The following is a 19913-nucleotide window of genomic DNA, read 5'->3' as shown; positions in this document are numbered from 1 at the left end:
ACTGAGACATACATTTTTTCCAAAGAAGATATAAACAGCCAAAAAGCACATGAAAAGATGCTCAACATCACTGCTATTAGGGAAATGCAGATCAAAACTACAATATCTTATAAATGGCCATTATTAAAAACAAGAACAGAGTAAAACAATACAAAAAGGCCCTGAAAACTACAAGTGCTAGAGGGGATGTGGAATAAAAGGAACACTCCTTCACTGCTGGTGGGAAGAGAGTATGGTGTAGCCTCATGGAAGAGAGTTTGGAGGTTCCTCAGGAAGCAAAATATAGAAATGCCACATTCTCCAGCAATACTGCTACTAGAAATATATTCAGAAAAACTGAAAGCAAAACCGAACAGACATTTGCACACTGCTGTTCACAGTGGCATAATTCAAAACTTCCAAAATATGGAAGCAACCTTAATGTACATCACTGATTAATAGATAAGCAAAATGTGATATATGCAGATAATGGAATACTACTCAACTCTAAGTAGAAAGGTATTTAGGATGCATGGGTCAACATGGATAAAAGTTCAGGAAATTATGTTGAGTGAAATAAGGCAGACAAAAATGACAAATATCATAGTCTCACTAATAACTAAATATGAAGAGTAAACTCATGGAATTAAATTTCAGAGTACAGGTTACTAAGAGATTAGAAGGAGGAGCTGATGTTCAATCTAAGTAGAATGTTAGTAAGCAGGGGCTGTGATGTGTGGTAATGTTTAGAGTTGACGGTAACATGCAGTATAACTAACACTGTTGATTTATAAATGTGAATGAGGCTGAAAGGAATAGCATAGAGGGGTTAATTTCTACTTAAAGAAAGGTAGAGGATAATCTTCGGACTGTATAACTGATTTCAGTGGTGGATATGATTGTGGTTAGCAGTACAAATGTAAACACGTTCTTCTATGACAAGGTGTTAAGAATGTGGGGGTGCATGGAAAGACTATTTTAACTGATACAGTTATGATATTGTGATAGTTTAGTGGTAAAGGCAAAGAAACTCTATCAATACTAAAGGTCAACAACTGTGGGTTATAAGGGGGAACAGGACTCTTCCTTTTGGAATTATCAAAACATTCTAAAATGGCCTAACTGATGATAGACCATCGCTGCGATGAAACTGAGAGCCACTGAGTGTACACTTTGGATGGGCATGGGAAGTTAAGGCTTAAAATGCACAGGATTCCTGTTTGAAGTGAAGTGTTTAAAGTGACAGAAATGTTTTGGTAGGATCCTGTTGATGAGAGAACACTATTGTGAATGCAAGTTAAAGAACTGAAATATATGTTTTAAATATGATTAAAAGGGGAAATGTTAGATTGTATGTAAGTTAATAATACAATTTTTTAAAAATCCATGGAACTGCACTGCACAAACAGTGAAACCATGGACTTTAATAGTACAACTATAAAAATGTGCTATTATCATTGTAACAAATGTTCCACACTAATCCACGATGTTATTGGTGGTAAGGTGGTATATAGGAATGCTGTGTTTTATGCATGTTGCTCTGTAAATCCACAATCTCTCTAATAAAGAAATTCTGCATGGAAGAGTAAGAGGCCCCACATAGCCTAAACCATCTCTTAAAAAGAATGAAGTTGGAGGAAACCCCAATTTTAAACTTAAATAATATTGCATTGGTCAAACACAAGGACAGATTTATAGATTGACGGAATCAAACAAAGAGTTCAGAAGTAAACCTTCACATCACAGCCATATGAATTTATCTGTTTCTTTTGAGGTATCAGGGGTGGGGGATTGAACCCAGACTTTGTAAGTGGGAAGCCGACACTCAATCACTGAGCCACATCATTTCCCCTGAGTTGGTTTTTTCATTTGTCTCCTTGTTGTTCGTTATTTGTTTGTTTTGTTTTGTTTCATTTTTTAGAGGCAGCAGAAACCAAATATAGGACTCCCATGTGGGAAGCAGGCACCAACTGCTTGAGCCACATCTGCTCTCCCAAATGAATTTTAATAAGGGTTTCAAGTCAATTCATGTGAGAAAGAACTGTTTCTTCCAATAAATGTATCCTGGAAATTAGGATATCCATGTGCAAAATCAGGAAGGTGGATGCCTACGTGACACCATATATAAAAATTAACTCATAGGGATCAAAGACTAAACAGAATATGAAAACCAGAACTATAAAACTCCTAGAAGAAAATGTAGGGAAGTATCTATAGGATCCGGTGTTATGCAGTGGTTTTCAGACTTTTCTCCAAAAATACAGCAACGAAAGAAAAAATAGACAATGGGGCTCCATGCAAATTAAAAATGTTTGTGCAGCAAGGGGCTTTATCAAGGAAATAAGAATATGCAATACAATGGGAGAAAATATTTGAAACCCCATATATACAACAGAATATTATTCATCTCTGAAAAGGAATGAAGTTCTGTTACATGCAACAATATGCATAAATCTGAGGATATCATGTTGAGTGAAGTAAGTGAGACACAAAAGAACAAATACTGTATTATCTTATTCATATAAAATAATTAGCAAATTCAGAGTCGGAAATTAGAATATAGGTTACCAGGGGTCGGGATGGGGGAAGAAATGGTGAAGTAATCTTGCAGAGATTCTGTTTGAAATGATGGAACATTTTTTAGTAATCTATACTGGTGATTGTGACACTACTCAAGGATATATAGTATCTGAATGTGGTTAGAAGGAGAAGTTTTAGGAGGTATATATATTTTACTTGAGTAATGTCAACTATAGTTAATTGTACAATTATAATAAATTCTTTCAACAGATTTTATATTGGTATCAGCCTAATGCAAACTGCTAAAATGGGGGTGGTTATATAGGAACTCTGTTTTCTGCATGATCTTTCTGTAAACCTAGAACTTTTCTAATGAAAATTAATTTTTAAAAACTGAAGCAACAATAAAGACTTTCTCAGACATACAAAAATTGAGGGACTCTGTCTTGTCAGAAATAGTCAAATAAGTTCATCAGAGTAAAATGATATAGGTTAAAAACTCAGATATACATTAAGAAAAGAAGTATGTTAGAGAAAGAACATGAAGGTAAAATTAAAAAAAATTATTTCTTCTTCTAACAGATCTAATATATGGCAGTTTCTTAAAAATAATATATTAGGTGATTATAATTATAGACAACTGAAATGAATGACAAGAGTGTTTAAAAGAGGCAAGACAAAAGAATTGGGATTACATGGGAAACAGACTTGGCCCAGTGGTTCGGGCGTCGATCTACCACATGGAAGGTCCATGGTTCAAACCCCCCTGAGCCTCCTTGACCCATGTGGAGCTGGCCCATGCGCAGTGCTGATACGCGCAAGGAGTGCCGTGCTACACAGGGGTGTCCCCGCGTAGGGGAGCCCCACGCGCAAGGAGTGCACCTGTAAGGAGAGCCACCCAGCGCGAAAGAAAATGCAGCCTGCCCAGGAATGGCGCCACCCACACTTCCCATGCCGCTGAGGACAACAGAAGCGGACAAAGAAACAAGACGCAGCAAATAGACACAGAGAACAGACCTCCGGGGGAAGGCGGGGGAATTAAATAAATAAATCTTTAAAAAAAAAAAAAGAATTGGGATTACAGTTAGGTTTTCGACTCTCCTGATGAGGTGATATAATGTTATTAGAAAGTGGACCAAGATTAGATATAAACGGATTTTGTACGCTCTGGGGGAGACACAAATCTTTTTTAAAAGAAGTGAAATTAATTGGCTAAGACAGGAGAGAAAATGTAATCATATAAAATGTTCAATTTTAAACCAAAAACTGGGGAGCAGATATGGGTTAAGTGATTGAGTGCCTGCTTCCTACATGGGAGGCCTCAGTTTCAGTTCCCAGTGCCTCCTAAAAACAAAAACACACAACAAGCACACAAATTCAGGGAGCAAATTTGGCTCAGTGGTTGAGCACCTGTTACCCACTTATGAGGTCCTGGGTTCAATTCCAGGTGCAGGATAAAAGGAAGAGAAGAGAAGAGAAGAGAAGAGAAGAGAAGAGAAGAGAAGAGAAGAGAAGAGAAGAGAAGAGAAGAGAAGAGAAGAGAAGAGAAGAGGAAGAGAAGAGAAGAGAAGAGAAGAGAAGAGAAGAGAAGAGAAGAGAAGAGAAGAGAAGAGAAGAGAAGAGAAGAGAAGAGAAGAGAAGAGAAGAGAAGAGAAGAGAAGAGAAGAGAAGAGAAGAGAAGAGAAGAGAAGAGAAGAGAAGAGAAGAGAAGAGAAGAGAAGAGAAGAGAAGAGAAGAGAAGAGAAGAGAAGAGAAGAGAAGAGAAGAGAAGAGAAGAGAAGAGAAGAGAAGAGAAGAGAAGAGAAGAGAAGAGAAGAGAAGAGAAGAGAAGAGAAGAGAAGAGAAGAGCTTTCTCCAAGATTACAAAGTAGTTACAATTATAATAGATATTAATCTAAATACATAATTAATCACTTTAATGCAGTCAAAACATCTCAAATAAAAGATAGACTTTACAATTTTCATAGACATTAGCTCAAAATGGACCACAAATTTCAAGATAAAACAAAAAACTATAAAATTCTAGAAGATACCAAAGAGAAGATCTAGGCAACCTGCAGCTTGCAATGACCTTTTGGATACAACTCCAGAAACATACTCCAACAAAGATAAAATTCATAGTTGGTCTTCATCAAAATGAAAATTTTTTGTTCTGTGGAAGACGAAAGAGAATTAGAAGAGTAACTGTATTTGACAAATACTTGTAAAGCACATATATGTTAAAGACTTTTATCCAAAATATATGAAGATTTTTAAAATTCAACAAGAAAACAAATAACCAAATCATAAAATGGTAAGATTTCTGAACAGACATTTCAGTAAGGAAGACATACAGATGTCAAATAAGTGTATGAAAAGATGTTTAACATCGTTAAGTACTTAAAGAATTGAAAATTAAAATAGCAACAAAGTATCATGATAGATCCATTAAATGGCCAAAGTCCTAAACACTGACAATGTCTATTGCTGATGAGAATGTGGAGCAACAGAATTCTTATTTATTGCTGGTGTGAAATGATTGTGCCATTTTGGAAGACAACTGGGCAGTTTCTTACAAAGCTAAACATAAGAACTTGCAGATGTACTACCCCTAATTAATTGCTCATATGAGTGAAAAAGTTATATAAATTTAAAAACCTATACATACATGCTATGGCCATTGTGATGGTTTGCACCTGTATGCACTCCAGAAAGGTAGGTTCTTAAAGTTAATCATTCCTGTGAGTGTGAACTCAATGTAAGTAGGATCTTTTAGTGAACAGGCTCTTTAGATGTGACCTACCTCATTCAGAGTGGGTCTTGGTCCTCTCACTGGAGTACTTTAGGAGAGAATGAAATCCAGTCAAACAAAGTGAAAGTCATGGAAACAAGGAGCTGGAAGCAATAAAATCTGGAAGACTAGGAAGAGAGCAGCAGATGCTAGCATGTGCCTTGCCATACAATAGAGGAACACAGGATCATCAGCAGTTGCTCTTTGGAGATATGGTGATGCTTGATGGTGACTTAATTTAGACATTCTTTCAGCCTTAAAACTAAAAGCTTTTAAATGAATGAGTTACCATTGTTAAATGCCAATCCACCCTATCGTACATGCATTTCAGTGCCTAGCAAACTAACTGCCAAAAATTAGAAGCAACCAAGATGGCTTTTAATAGATGAATAAACAAACTGTGGTATATTCATACAATGGAATATTTTTTCAGTGATAAAAAGAATTACCAAATCATACAGACATAGAAGAAATTCAGCTCCAAAGACACAATTTGGTTGAGAGTGAATGAATGCAAAAAATATCCCATTCAATAGTAACCGAAAGAGAGCTGAGGTAGCTTTACCACTATCAGACAAAATAGATCTAAATTCAAAAGTTGTTAAATAAGATAAAGAAGGACATATATTTCAATAAGGTCAATTCATTCAGAAGATATAATCATAACATACTCCTGGCAACAGAGGGACAAAACATATGAAGATAATGACAGAATTTAAAGAAAAAATAGACAGTTGTATAATAATAGCTGGAGATTTCAATTCATCACTTTCAATGACATCTTCTAACAACAGTGGAATGTACATTCCCTTCAAATACACATGAATTATTCTTTAGGTACCCAAAATCAAGTCTTAATTAAATTGAGGAACATTAAAATCATATGAAGTATCTCTCTGACTATAATGAAATGAAGTTAGAATCAATAACAGAAGGAAAACTGGAAAATTCAAATATGTGGATATTAACAACACACTCTTAAAAATACAATGAGTCAAAAAAGAAATGGGAAGGGAACTCAGACAATTATTAGAGACAAAAAAATAAAAAAAATAAAACCACAATGTACCAAAATTTAAGAAAGGTAGCAAAGGCAGTGTTTTTAGAGGAGCGTGATAGATGTAAACATCTATATTAAAAAGATGTCAGATCAGTTTCCTAATTTCATATCTTGGAGAAATTGAACCCAAAGAAAAAGCAAACAACACCCAAAATTTGCAGAAGAATAGAAATAACAAGTAGAGCAGAGATCAAAGAAAAATAGAATAGAAACACACAGAATCAAGTTGGTTCTTTGAATAGACCAGCCAAAGTAACAAACTTTCAGCTAGACTGACAAAAAAGGAGAGAAAGCACACATAATTAAAACCCAGATAAGAAAGGAAGGACATTACTACCAACCTGACAGAAATTAAAAGATTATAATAGAATGCTATGAATAATTGTATGGACAAATATCTATCATCATATAGATAACCTAAACTAATTCAAGAAGAAATAGAAAAAGTTGAGCATACTAACAGAAAATAAAGAGATTGATTCAGTCGTCAAAACCTCCCAACAAAGAAAGGTGCAAAACTGGGTAGTTCCACTGAGTAATTACACCAAACATTTTAAAAAGAATTAATACAATCCTTTTCACTCTCCCCAAGAATGAAGAGGAAAGAAAACTTCTTAGGTCACTCTATGAGACCTGCTCATAGGTCTACTAGAGCCAAATAAAGACACTATGGGAAAGAAAATTAAATATCCTAATCCTTAGAGATACAGATGGAAAAATCCTCAAAAAAATAGTAGAAACATAATCCAACAGCATATTAAAAGGATTATATACCATGACTAAGTGGGATTTATCCAAAGAATGCAAAGGTACTTCAACAAAAGAAAGTAAGGTAATATACCACATCACAGAATATAAGAAAACAGGACCTTTCAGTCAACAAGAGGTACTTGGTAAAATTCTGCATCCTTTCATGATTGAAAAAATATAAAAAACAACAACAAAAAACTTAGAAAACCTGAAATAGAAGAGAATTTTCTCAATGTGATAAATAGCATTTATAAAAATTTCACAGTTCATTTCCTACACAAAGGTGAAAACTAAAAGTTTTTCCCTTAAGATCAGGAACAAGAAAAATATGCTTGCTTTCAACACTATTATTCAATATTATACTGGAAGTTCTAGCCAGAACAATTAGACAACAAAAAAACAACAACAAAAAATCCTAATTTGAAAGTAAGAGGTAACATTTTCTTTATTTGCAGATGACATGATCTTGCACATCAAAAATTTCTAAAGAGTCTTCCAGAAAGCTACTAGCACTAAATAATGAAATCAGAAAAGTTGCAAGGTAAAAAATCATTTGTGTTTCTATATACCAGCAATTAACAATTTGTAATGGAAATTAAGAAACAATTCCACATACCAATTGCTTCTAAAAAAATAAAATAACTAGGTGGGATGCAGATATGCCTCAAGCTATTGGGTGTCCACTTACCACATGGAGGTCCCAGGCTCAGTGTCCAGTGACACCCAAGAAATCCAATAGACACAGAGAACAGACAGCAAGTGCAAATAACGAGGGGGACTGGGGTGAGAAATAAATAAAAAAAATAAGCTTAAAAAAATCTAGGGATAAATTTAATCAAGGAGGTAAAATATCTGTGCACTGAAAAATACAAAATTAAAGGAAACCAAAATTGAAGACTTTAAAGGTGACCTAAATAAATGGCAAGGCATCCTGGGTTCATGAATTAGAAAAGTTAATATTGGTAAAATGATATTTTACGTAGACACTCTACAGATTCAATTTAAGCCCTATCAAAATCCCTGCACCCTTTTTTTACAGAAATGGGTAAGCCAGTCCTCAAATTCATATGGAATTGCAAGGGTCCCAGTACTCGAAATTATCTTGAGAAAGAACAAAGTTGGAGGTCTCACATTTTCTAAACTCAAAACTTACAACAAAGTTAAAATAAAAATTGTTGCCAGTGGTACAAATAAAAGAGTTAAACCTATAAACTTATAGGAGAAATCCTGGGGGAATAATCTTAATGATCTTGGATGATATGAAACCAAGCACATCAATAATTTTTAAAACAGTAAACTGAACTTAAAATTATAAATTTTTATGCATTAAAGGACACTATCAAGAAGGTGAAAGTACAACCTACATAAAAGAAAATATGTGGAAATCAGAAATCTGATAAGGTTTTAATATGCAGAATATATAAAGAACTCCCTCAATCTCAACAACAGAAAGATAACCTGGTAAAAAAATGGACAAAGGATTTGAACAGACATTTCTCCTAAAAATACATACAAATAGCCAATAGGCAGATGAAAGGATGCTCAACATCATTAGTCATTCAAAAAACAATCAAAATGAAATGCCTACTTTTTAACTAAGGATTATTATTATTTTTTAATTAAAAAGTTTTGGACAGGATGTGAAGGAACTGGAACCCTCAAGCATTGGAGGTTCCAACAGTAGATGTAAAATAGCACAGCTATGGAAAACAGTTTGGTTATTCCTCTAAGTTTAACATAGATTTTACTGATGATCCACCAATACCATACCTAGGCAGATACACAAAGGAAGTGAAAGCAATGACTGAAAGTTACCTGTCTATCATCATTCAGAGCAGTAAAATTTACAATAGCCACAAAGTAGGAACAACCCAAACATCTATCAACATATGACTAGATATAACAAAATGAGTGGTATAGTACTTAGCCATAAAAAGAATGACATTCTGATACATGCTACAATATGGATGATTCTCAAAAACATTATGCTAAATGAAATCAGACAGAAAAGGCTAAATACTGTATGATTCCACATATATGAAATTACAGGAACAAGCAAATTCAGAGACAGAAAGTAAAGCTGAGGATGCCAAGACCTTAAAGAAGGGAGATCAATGCTAATTGGGTAGAGTTGCTGTTGGGGTGATAAAAAATTTTGGTGGTGATGGCAGCACAACATTGTAAAGATAACTAATACTAATGAATGACATACTTTAAAATGGTTAAAACACAAATTTTATCTTATATATATAAAGGTATACAATAAAATCTAAAGAAAAAACACATTTCATCCTCATTTTTTCATCAGATTAATTCCCCTTAATATCCCTACTTTCCAACACTATAATCTAGTTTCTACAGTTACTCAACAATTAAGGAAACTGACCAGTCTTAGAACGTGTCTATGGTTAATACTTTTCCAAATTCACACTAGTCTATTTCTAACTGATCTGCATTAAGACTTAGAAGAATAAGTTATAAATGTTTGACTAAATATACAAAATGTACTTAGAATGAATTTAAAGAGAATAGCAAACTATTAGGCCCAGGTTCAGTTTTCATTTCTATTTAGATTGCAAGCAATTTATAGTAAGTGGAATGCTATACCTTGATTATAGTCAGCATCTGAAAAAACTGATGAGTCTCTAGAATTCACACAAGTGAAAATAAAGCAATTTATTTTGACAAGCGCTCATAAAGGTAAAAGCCCCTTAAAGTCATTGTTTCAAGCACTATGTCAGGAACATACGTACAGGGCCAGACAGCTCATTTCACCGACATTCCCCTCAACATATCCCAAAAGTCACTTACCTTTGGGATTGCATTGTTACAGATGACACTTCTGAGCCTTCTCTGCAGCAGGCCATGCTCCATACCACTAACTTTTGCCTTCAACAATTCTAGTTCATTTTTCTCAAGTTTCAGTTGCTGTGTTAACCTCTCCATTCTTGCTTGTTAATGTAACAGTAAAGCTCTAGTATTACACCTAACGTGATTTCAAAGAATTGCAATAAACAAGTAACCTGGAAATTTCTATGTATAATATTAACGTTTAAAATACTCATATATCCGCTGTCCCTTTACTTGGTATTCACTCCCATGACTTTCTAATGCTACTCTGCTTCTCCTTCTGCTTTCATATAGCTCTAATAACTGCTACCAAAATGGTATCATGGGAGCAAATGTGGCTCAAGCAGTTGAGCCTCTGGCTTTCACACGGGAGGTCCCAGGTTCAGGTTCTGGTGCCTCCTGAGGAAACAAAAATGAACAATGACCATAGAATCTGCCATGAACTCGGTGGACTGGGGGAGAGTGTAAACTACAATGCAAACCATTATCCATGTGCTGCAGCAGTGTTCCAAAATGTATTCACCAAATGCAATGAATGTCCCATGATGACCAAATATGGAGACCTCATATTTTTTTAATGTAACATTTAAATAAAAATAGAGAAAACAAAACAAAACAAACAATAAGCAAAGCAAATGAAAACACAACTCAGGGATTCTGATGTGTCTCAGTGGTTGAGCACCAGCTTCCTACCTATGATATCCCAGGTTCTATTTCCAGTACCTCAAAAAAAATTTTTATATCACACATACATCCATCTTGTTCTGACAAACCTAAATTTCCAAGATTCTCTTTAGCTATATCTACATGTATTATAAATAGGCTCAATATCAGCCATAATTGAATTAAAATAGTAAGTTCTCCTTAAATTTTGAAACAAATTATCAGATATCTTTTAAGAATCTGAACAGACATTTCAAAAATAAACTTCTGTATATTTGGTTAGGCCTACTATTAACTAATCTAACAATGTTCTTCATCATTAATTCTACTCCTTTTAAATATAAATGATTTATAAATACCATACTCAAAAAGACCCAAATTCTTTCATTTCAAAGTATATTAAATCTCCCCTCTAAATATCTACTTTTTCCTTTGTAGTTCATACTTTTGAAAATATATATTTGTTTATTTTTTCCTCATTTTTCCTAAAAAAGTATTTTTGGATTCTTCTTGACATTTTCAAAAGTAAAATGTAGGTAACTATAGATGAATCTGAGGATGACATGGAAGCATTAACTTTATTTTTAATGCAACACTATTACCCAGTTTTTAATAATCTGAACATGGAAAACAAATTAAATAGCTAATTTAAATTACTTTATTTTGAATAGGAGATTGCCACTTCAAAACAAAGGTTAAGTTTCATAAAACAGCTAAATTTTACCTTGTGTATAGGGATAGTCATTAGAGCCAGCACTAGAACTCTGATATTTATCATTTCCCTTTTCTTCCCCAGAGCCTGGTGTTATTGAAACAGGTTGAATAGGTTCTGGTACTGCAGAATGCTCTTCTTGACCCACAAAATTTAAGAGATTTTAAGTCATGGTTTGGCCTACAGTAATTTTAAAAACTGTAGTTGACCCTGGTTTTACCCAAGGACATGGTGACGGAACAGATGGAGGTCCAGTTGGCTTTGCATACATAGTGTACAAAGGATTAACACTAAAAGGAGGTTTTGGTTGACTAGATACTCCTCTTGAAAGAGAACCTGAAAGTGCTATGATAGCTGTATACCATGGGAGCTGATTTCATGAAAATGGTTGATAACTGATGGGTTATCCTAGTAATTGCTCTCCCAGTTCTCTGAGAGGGCTCAATTGTGATTTCTATCTTCTTGATGGACTTGTTTTGATAAGCTAGATGCTGTGTATGGGAGATAGGCTACTGGTTGATTTCTCTGTTTCTGATAGCTAGGCAGTCCTTGTTGATATGGATGGGATAGAGTAATTGAAGGACCAGTTGGCATAAAAACATGGGAACTTGGGTGGTCCAACTGGGAAGGTTGCACCAGATGCTGTGGAGAGATGAAGGATGAGGACACTGAGAAGGAGGTGGTGACTGATAAGGAGATGGAGGATTCTGGTGTTGTTTGGGAGAGTACTGAGGAGATTGGTAGTTCTGTTGATATTGATAAAAAGGTAAAAGATACTGACCACAATTATGAACTGGGCCCTGTGTCGAAGGCCACCATATCATACTCTGAGAAGTCTGTCTTTCTAAGGAGCTCTGGGATATCTGTCTAATATCAACAGAACCAGGAGACATATGCATATTGTTTGGAATTTGTGGAAGGATTTGTAAATCCCTTCTACCAGTCTGCACAGATGGGTGGTTTGGGGATACTGTAACAGTAATTGGATGTACTCCACACTAGGTATATGCATATATGCAGGAATTGTTGCCAGTGGTGGTAAAGACACTTTCATAGCAGAAGGACTCATTCTTGTTTGCATGGAAGATGGCTGTTGAGGTGGCTGTGGAAGAGAAGCAGCTGCAATTTGTCCTATTCGTTCGTTTTAAAAAAAAATGATTGACTTTGAGACTAGCAGCCAAAATAGTTGGGGATGAGGATAGTTCCTAAACTAAACATATCAGTTGCTTACCTGCAGAAGGCTATGCATTAATATATCCTTCACTTGAGCTATGTACAAATGACTGACTACCACTAAGTTAAGCCCCATCTCCTGAGTCATCTGGGCTACAGTACTCTATATACAGGCATTTGCTACTCCTGGGAAAGGGCTTGGCAAAAGTCATCAAGATTGTTATTATTCCGAAGACAAAATCTGTAGAACATTGACAAAATGCCTTGTGTGAGAGTTATTCAGATTAAGTTGTCACACAGTAAATGTATATTAAGCTTTACAGACCTTAATACGAAAAAAGGAGGTCCAAATGGATTCATAGTATTTTCAAACACTTAGCTCACATTTCTAGTACTTTGATGCTACAACAGAAATATAAAAATAGGCACATGGACATGGCTTCTCCATCCCAAGTTTTCTCACTCCAAATGTAAGACTATGTAGACTTGCTGCATCTCAATGATTAATTGTACTAATCTTTGTAAGTAACATACATCCCTAATATTTAAAACTGGCAAACGTGGAAATTACCATTAAGTTTCCCAAAGATGCTGAAATCACAAAAGAGCAAAGCATTAAAATGAAACCCCTACAAGTCAGAACAATCAATATTCTAAAGCAACATATACTTTTTAAAATACATTTACCCAAACATAATTTTAACTGTCTACACTTATGATGGTTAGGCTAATGTGTCAACTTGGGCAGGTAATGGTGCACAGTGGTTTGGTCAAGCAAGCACTGGGCTAACTGTAAAATAAGGACATCAGTGAATTGATGGCCTAGATGGCTGATTATATCTACAATCAACTGAGGGGATTGCCATTCGCCGATCAGCTGAAGGTCTTAAACAGGAAAGTTATTTCAGCATTTGGAGAATTCCCATCTCTATTTCAGACAGTGCACCCTGGGAATTCATCATGGCCTTTCATCCCAGTCCCTGGTTTGTGTCCCGCCCTACAGAATTTGGACCTTTGCAACCCATGGTGGAATGAGATAATTTTATAAAATTTCATACTATTACCAGGTATCTCTTCTTGGTTCCATTTTCCTAGAAAACCCTAATAAAGCACCTTTATGATATATTTGTGCCAAAGGAAAAATGAGCAAAAAAACAAGTCTATATTGGAACTATGATCTCACAATGCAGCCAAAAAGTTAATCTTTATTATTCTAATAAAAGTTATTAGCCCTCTCAATAGTCAAAAGCTTTTTCCACTAAAGAGTATCTTGGTATATTTTCAAAACCATTTATTGATTTGAAATTTTTTTACATATCCACACAAAGATTATAAGTAATATCAAACAAATGTAAAATTTCATAATTCCATACAACAAAATTCATACTAATTAAACTTTCTCTTTTAAAAAATATAAGAGGCTTTATAAAAGTTTTCCACTAAAACACAGAATTTTGAATTATTTTTTAAAATGCATATTATTTGCCTTTATAATAACCTACAGAAGTTTTCCAACTATCATGTCTTTTCCTGTTCTCCTATATATCCAAAAACAAACATTACATATCATATTATCTATATATTACACTATATTTTAGATAGGGGTCAAAGAAAATATTCAGCATCGCCTAAGGAAGAATCAAGTCAGATGAAATCTAAAACACAACATGCATTACAGTAAGTTTAGAACTGGAATGCCTTAGAGATCAACAATTTCAACTCATTTCAAATTCAGAGATGAAAGACAAATCTGGAAGTTAACAGCTTAACAATAAGCATTAAACTTAAACAGAACTAGTTCTAGACTTTTGGTTTCCTGAATACCAGTGCTCTTTCATTAAAACAGTGATTTCAAAGGAGTGGATATTAGGCTAAGAGTAAATTGCAGTATTTGAGAAAGTAAATAGGTCAAGCACAATTTTGTAAAATGTAATCTAGGAAAGCTAAAGAATTAACTTTGTCACAAGTTCATAAATAATTTCTATCCTTTCCTCATATAAAACTTAGGAAATAAAATTTACGCACCTTTTAAGATACTTTCTGATTAGGAAAATGTATTTGTTGAAGTTTAAAAAGAAGAGTACCATAGATCAAGAATATGGTTCTTTCCACCTCATTTAAAAATCATGCTAATAAAAGGGGGAAAAGTGGGTATTAAGAGAAAATTTGGTTCAAAAGATTCAATTGGGAGTCAGCTAGAAAGTACCCTGACAGATATCCAAAGGAAAACAAAATTGGTTAGGGAACATTAAATTTGAGAGTTTCACATGAAACCTAGATTTTGAAGTCATTATTATATAATATATTGACCAATAATTTTATATTTAATGTTTTCTACACTGAACTGAATGGCCTAATTAGTATTGTTACAAAAAAACCCAAATCCAATAAGACAAAGTTTAAATCTGTCAACCTTTTCAACAATCTGTAACATGTATTAAATATATTTTCCTATCAAAAAATTTTAATTAAAAATATAAGCTATTTAAGTACTATCAATCTAAAAAGTGTTATAAAGCCAAGAGAGTGCTGAGTTACTGGTTAGGGAAGCTCTATCACATTCCCCAGTGGAATAGCAAAAGTCCCGCAAGTGCAATAGCAAAGATCAACAAAGATGGATGGTCCACCAATGAGCCCTTGACCCAGATGGCTCCGAATATGAGCCTGTATGCCTGAAATATGAACTAGAATTAGAGCTGCAGGATGCCTAAGAGTTACCTCCTGAGAGTCTCCATATTGCTTAAATGTGGCCACTCTCTAAAGCAAACTCAGCATGTAGATGCATTACCTTCTGCCCAGCATAGGACATGACTCCCAGGGATGAGCCTCCCTGGCACCAAAGGATTACTACCAAGCACCAGCTGTTGATGTAGCTAGAAAAAGACCTTGAATAAAGGGGTCAAATCAGACTGGGAGAATATCTCAGCCTACATGTAATATCAGGTGTTAAAAACTGCTTTTTGACTTGATTAAAAGGGGGAAATGGAAAGGACATGTGAGTTTATACGGCTATCAGTCTCCAAAAAAGAGTCAGAGGTCATCAGAGGGATGATGCTTATGCACACTTCTGCAGGGTACCAGAGACAGTCAAGGTAGGTGGAAACCCAGGTGCTGGTTCTCCTGAGAGCTGCAGGGAACCACAGCTTCTATGGTCATAGCAGATGGCTCTGGAGTTCAGGGCTATGTCAGTTGGCCCTACTTTGGAGTTTGTGTTCCTGAATGTGATGGAGTTGAACTCAGATATGACCTTTCTATACATGCATCTTCTGTTACTTTTACTGGATCTGTGGTTGGCTTTTGGGTTGGTGTATACTCAGGAGACCTGAATCTCTGGACAGTCCATGTGATGGCTAGGTCATGGGTCTCAGCAGTCTTTCAGCTCCTACACTCTGTTTATTGGACTTACCCTGACCAGCTCACAGGGAGGTGAAGATGGGCAACCACCACACCAGGGAGCCAAGAGTGCCTACAGATGCAAGCAGGAGAACTGCATCCATCATCCATGGGGAATCTAAGGCCCTTTTTGATGTAGAGGGGACTGGACATAACCATCCCAGGGTCCACAGGATGGAGGAATAGAGTATGGATTAGAGTGGACTTACTGGTGTTCTTCCGTGGAATTATTGTGGTAAGGGAAGAAATTGTAATAGTGATGTAGAGAGGGTGCCACGGAGGCTGCTGATGGTAGGGAGATGGAAAAAGAGATATGGTGTGGGGGCATTTTCAGGATTTGGAGTTGTCCTGGGTGGTGCTGCAAGGATGGATCCTGGATGTTGTGTCCTGCTGTGGTTCACTGGGTGGACTAGGGGATAGTGTGGACTACAATGTAGACCACTGTCTATGTGGTGCAGCAGTGCTCCAGAATGCATTCGCCAGGTGCAGGGGATGTGCCTCGATGATGGAAGAGGTTGTTGATGTGGGAGGGTGGAGTGGTGGGGTGGGAGGTATATGAGGACCTCCTGGTTTTTTAATGTAACATTTAAAAGAAAATAAAGAAGAAGAAAAAAGTACATGATTTAAATGTTCTTTTATGAATAATAACAAATGATGATACTAACTGAAGATTGGAATATTAGGAATGTACAAGAGAAAAAATAAACCCAGTGTAAATAATGGACAATAGAACTATTTTAACAATATTTCATTAATTTTTACAAAGATAACTATTTTTCATAAAGTACTACAATTTAAAAATGCTATGAACAATTGTAATAAATGCTCTATAATAACAACAGGAAAAAGAATAGAATCAGAATAGATTCTAGGGCTATAACTGACTGCTAAATTTAAAGTGGAAAGACTCTACAACTAACCACCAATTTTAAAAGTGGTAAGGGCAAGAGATGTGACTCAAGCAGTTGAACTCCCACGTCCCACATAGGAGGTCCTACCTATTTCTGGTGTCTCCTGAAAAAGCAAAAACCAAACAAGTAAAACAAACAAAAACAACAACAAAGGGAAGCTTATATGACTCAGAGTTTGAGAGCCATCTTCTCACCTATGAGGTCCTGGGTTCAATCCCCGGCCCTGGGAATGGAATGGCATGGCATGGCATGGCATGGCATGGCATGGCATGACATGAAATAAAATAAATAAAAAATAAAAATACATCAATAGATAAAATGGATAAGGAATTTCTGCAGAAATTTAAAGAAATCAAATTGTTTCCAATAGTTGGATAAAAAGTTCAGTTTATTAAGAAAGAGATTCAGAGTCTTAAAAATTATCCTGATTTGAGAAAAAAAACAGAGAGAGGGCTTAGACTTGAGTATTAAGTATAAAGTACTTAATTGTACATATTTTTCTGGAAACAAGCTATCCAGAGCCAGCAGGTGGTAAGAAAAATAAAACAACACAATAGGTTTTCTTTTTTCTTTTTTAGTGTATTTCACATAGCAAGTTATCAAAAAATGTTCATTGAGTTAAATTTCACATTCCAGTCCTCTAGTTGAGAGAAGACTCTGGGCTAAATAATAAAAACACACAATAGCAGAGCAAACTGGGTTCCCAAGATAGGTGAGGAAAATGATTGATAGGATAGTAGTTTAACTGAGAAGCCTACTCCTTCTTGGTCTCACTCGAATGGAAGCTACCTTTGCTCTCATAGAGACAAAAATGGAGCTAAAGTAGATTCAGTCTAGGAAAAAGAAGCAGGCTAACACAAAAATCTTACGTGCAAAGGTTTAAACCTAGTAGAAGGGCTTGCAAACAAAGGAAGCACCTTTGTTACCACCATTATTCCATGACTCTTTGCTATAGGTTAACCTCACCTATATATAGATGTAGGCTATTTTCTGACTATATGAGGAAAACCAGTGGGCAGTGTAGAAATACTGTTCCCAAGATCATATGAAGGATTTCAATAAAGAGAGAGTTGCACTTGTTCCTGGGTTGCCCCTTCCTTTAGTGGATGGTCATATTCCATTCTAGAGATGAATTATTTCAATGGAAGGTCTGGCAGTTTGATATTATTTATGAATGCCAAAAAAAGATACTGATTATGTTTGCAAACGGGTCTGTTCCTTTGGGTGTGATATGCTTTCATTGTTTTAAATACAAAGGTTTTTATGTTAGAACTTTCATTTAACATCAGGGGGTAGCCAGGGTTGGGTCCCTGCCTCCTTTGTGGGCTATAAAAATGGACATTCAATCAAGAAGACATACAGAAGATGATACACAGAAGAACAGAGAGAGCTCCACAGACACAAAAGAGGACAGAACTTGTCAGCTTTGATCCTTCAGTCATGGGAAGAGATGAGCCATTCACCTGACAGTTTACAACTGACCTTGTGAAGAGAACAAAGCAGTTGAGTCTAGAAATCTATGAAGCCTCTGGCCTACAACTGAGAGAAGAATAAGCTGGGCTCATGGTGCTTTAAGAGGAAGAAGAAGGCTGAACCTTTGCAGATGTTGCCCGACATCTTGCTTCAACTCATGGCAACTGACTGGCTAAGGAAGTAACTTGAGTTGGACTCTTTAGGGCCTTGTGACTGTAAACTTCTACCCCAAATAAATATCCTTTATAAAAGTCAACAGAGTTCTGGTACTTTGCATCAGAACCCCTTTGGCTGACTGATATGGAAGAAAGTAAGACAAAAGGAATGTAATCAAACTTTATTTTAGAACTTATACTTCTTTAAAGTGTTTGATAAGTAGAAAGACAGCAATGACAACAACAAAAAGGAGGACTGCATCATCAAAAATATCAACAAAATAAATGACAAAACCTGGGAAAATATTCCAAATAACTGGAGGTAGAGACATGGTACTGTATGTAATATCTGATCCTAGACTACATCCTCTTGGTGTAAGCAGGGATCAGTGGAAGGAGACTCTTCAATCCCACCTAGAAAGAGTCATACAGAATGAGGCTGACACTCTGGTTGCCCATCATCCTGGTATTGGCTGAGATCTACCACAAACCAGGACCAACAATAATGAGGTGGTAAAAGGGAGAATGGGTAGTATTATATGTATAACAGCCTCAAAATCTTAAAGCTAAATTTGCCAGAACTGTCAAAAATAGAAAGTAGATTAGTCCTTGCATGGGATTAAGAATTGGAAAGAAAAGAAAACCAGGTGCAAAAGGGCACATGAGATATTTGTGGGATGATGGAAATGTTCTGATACTGCCTGCACAACTCTTTGCATTTAATATGTCATTTAAGGGTACACTTAAAATAAGTCAATTTTATATTATGGATATTAACCTTCGTAAAGTTCTTCTAGAGAACTAGACATAGAGGCACAACCACAGAGACAGATTTTGACATGTTTCTCAGTAGTTGGAAGAATAAACAACTTAAAAAATCAATAATAGAGAATTTTTTTTAAATCTAAAAATTTTAATTAATAAACATATATACACACTGTACCTTACAGCTTCAGAATCCATGCTCTTTGGACTCACTATTGAGTCTAATGACATTTTCAAAACCTAATGCATGCTGATCCATAAAATGAGTTCTAAGAAGTTTAAAGCCTTGACATCATGCAATGAATATTGATGAAGAACTGCAGTCATGCTAGAAGCCATTTAAAAAATACGTATAACTAGAAAATCCCCATATGTCTAGATACTCATAAACCTCTTTAAACAATCACATGTATCAAAGAAGATATCACAATAGAAATTAGATATGAAGTGATAAGGATAACAAAAATATTATGTATCAAAATTTGTAGGATTAAGTTAAAGCAATACAATTCTTAGAAGTAAAATTATTAGTTCCACATGTCTTTAAAAGGCCTAAATTAATACGCTAAATACTATATCTCAACAGGTTAGAAAAGCTATAGGCAAACTATAGGAGAAAAATATAAAAGCACAGATAATAACAGAAACCAAGCAGACCACAGAAAGGAGCAACAAATGTGAAAACGATATTCGTAAAACCTATTAAGCCCCAAACTCTAGTGAGACTAAAACATTAAAA

General features: G+C 35.4%; 1 pseudogene; it reads right to left on the bottom strand.

Moving 5' to 3' along the window:
• LOC139438253 (TGF-beta-activated kinase 1 and MAP3K7-binding protein 3-like) overlaps positions 1 to 12729 on the bottom strand; it is a 47317-nt pseudogene extending 34588 nt beyond the window's left edge.
• Between the last annotated feature and the right edge of the window lie 7184 nt (positions 12730 to 19913).

This window comes from Dasypus novemcinctus, chromosome Y (assembly GCF_030445035.2).
Source record: "Dasypus novemcinctus isolate mDasNov1 chromosome Y, mDasNov1.1.hap2, whole genome shotgun sequence".
NCBI lineage: Eukaryota > Metazoa > Chordata > Mammalia > Cingulata > Dasypodidae > Dasypus > Dasypus novemcinctus.
The sequence above is the reverse complement of the archived record's forward strand: the minus strand, read 5'-3'. Positions and strand labels throughout refer to the sequence as shown.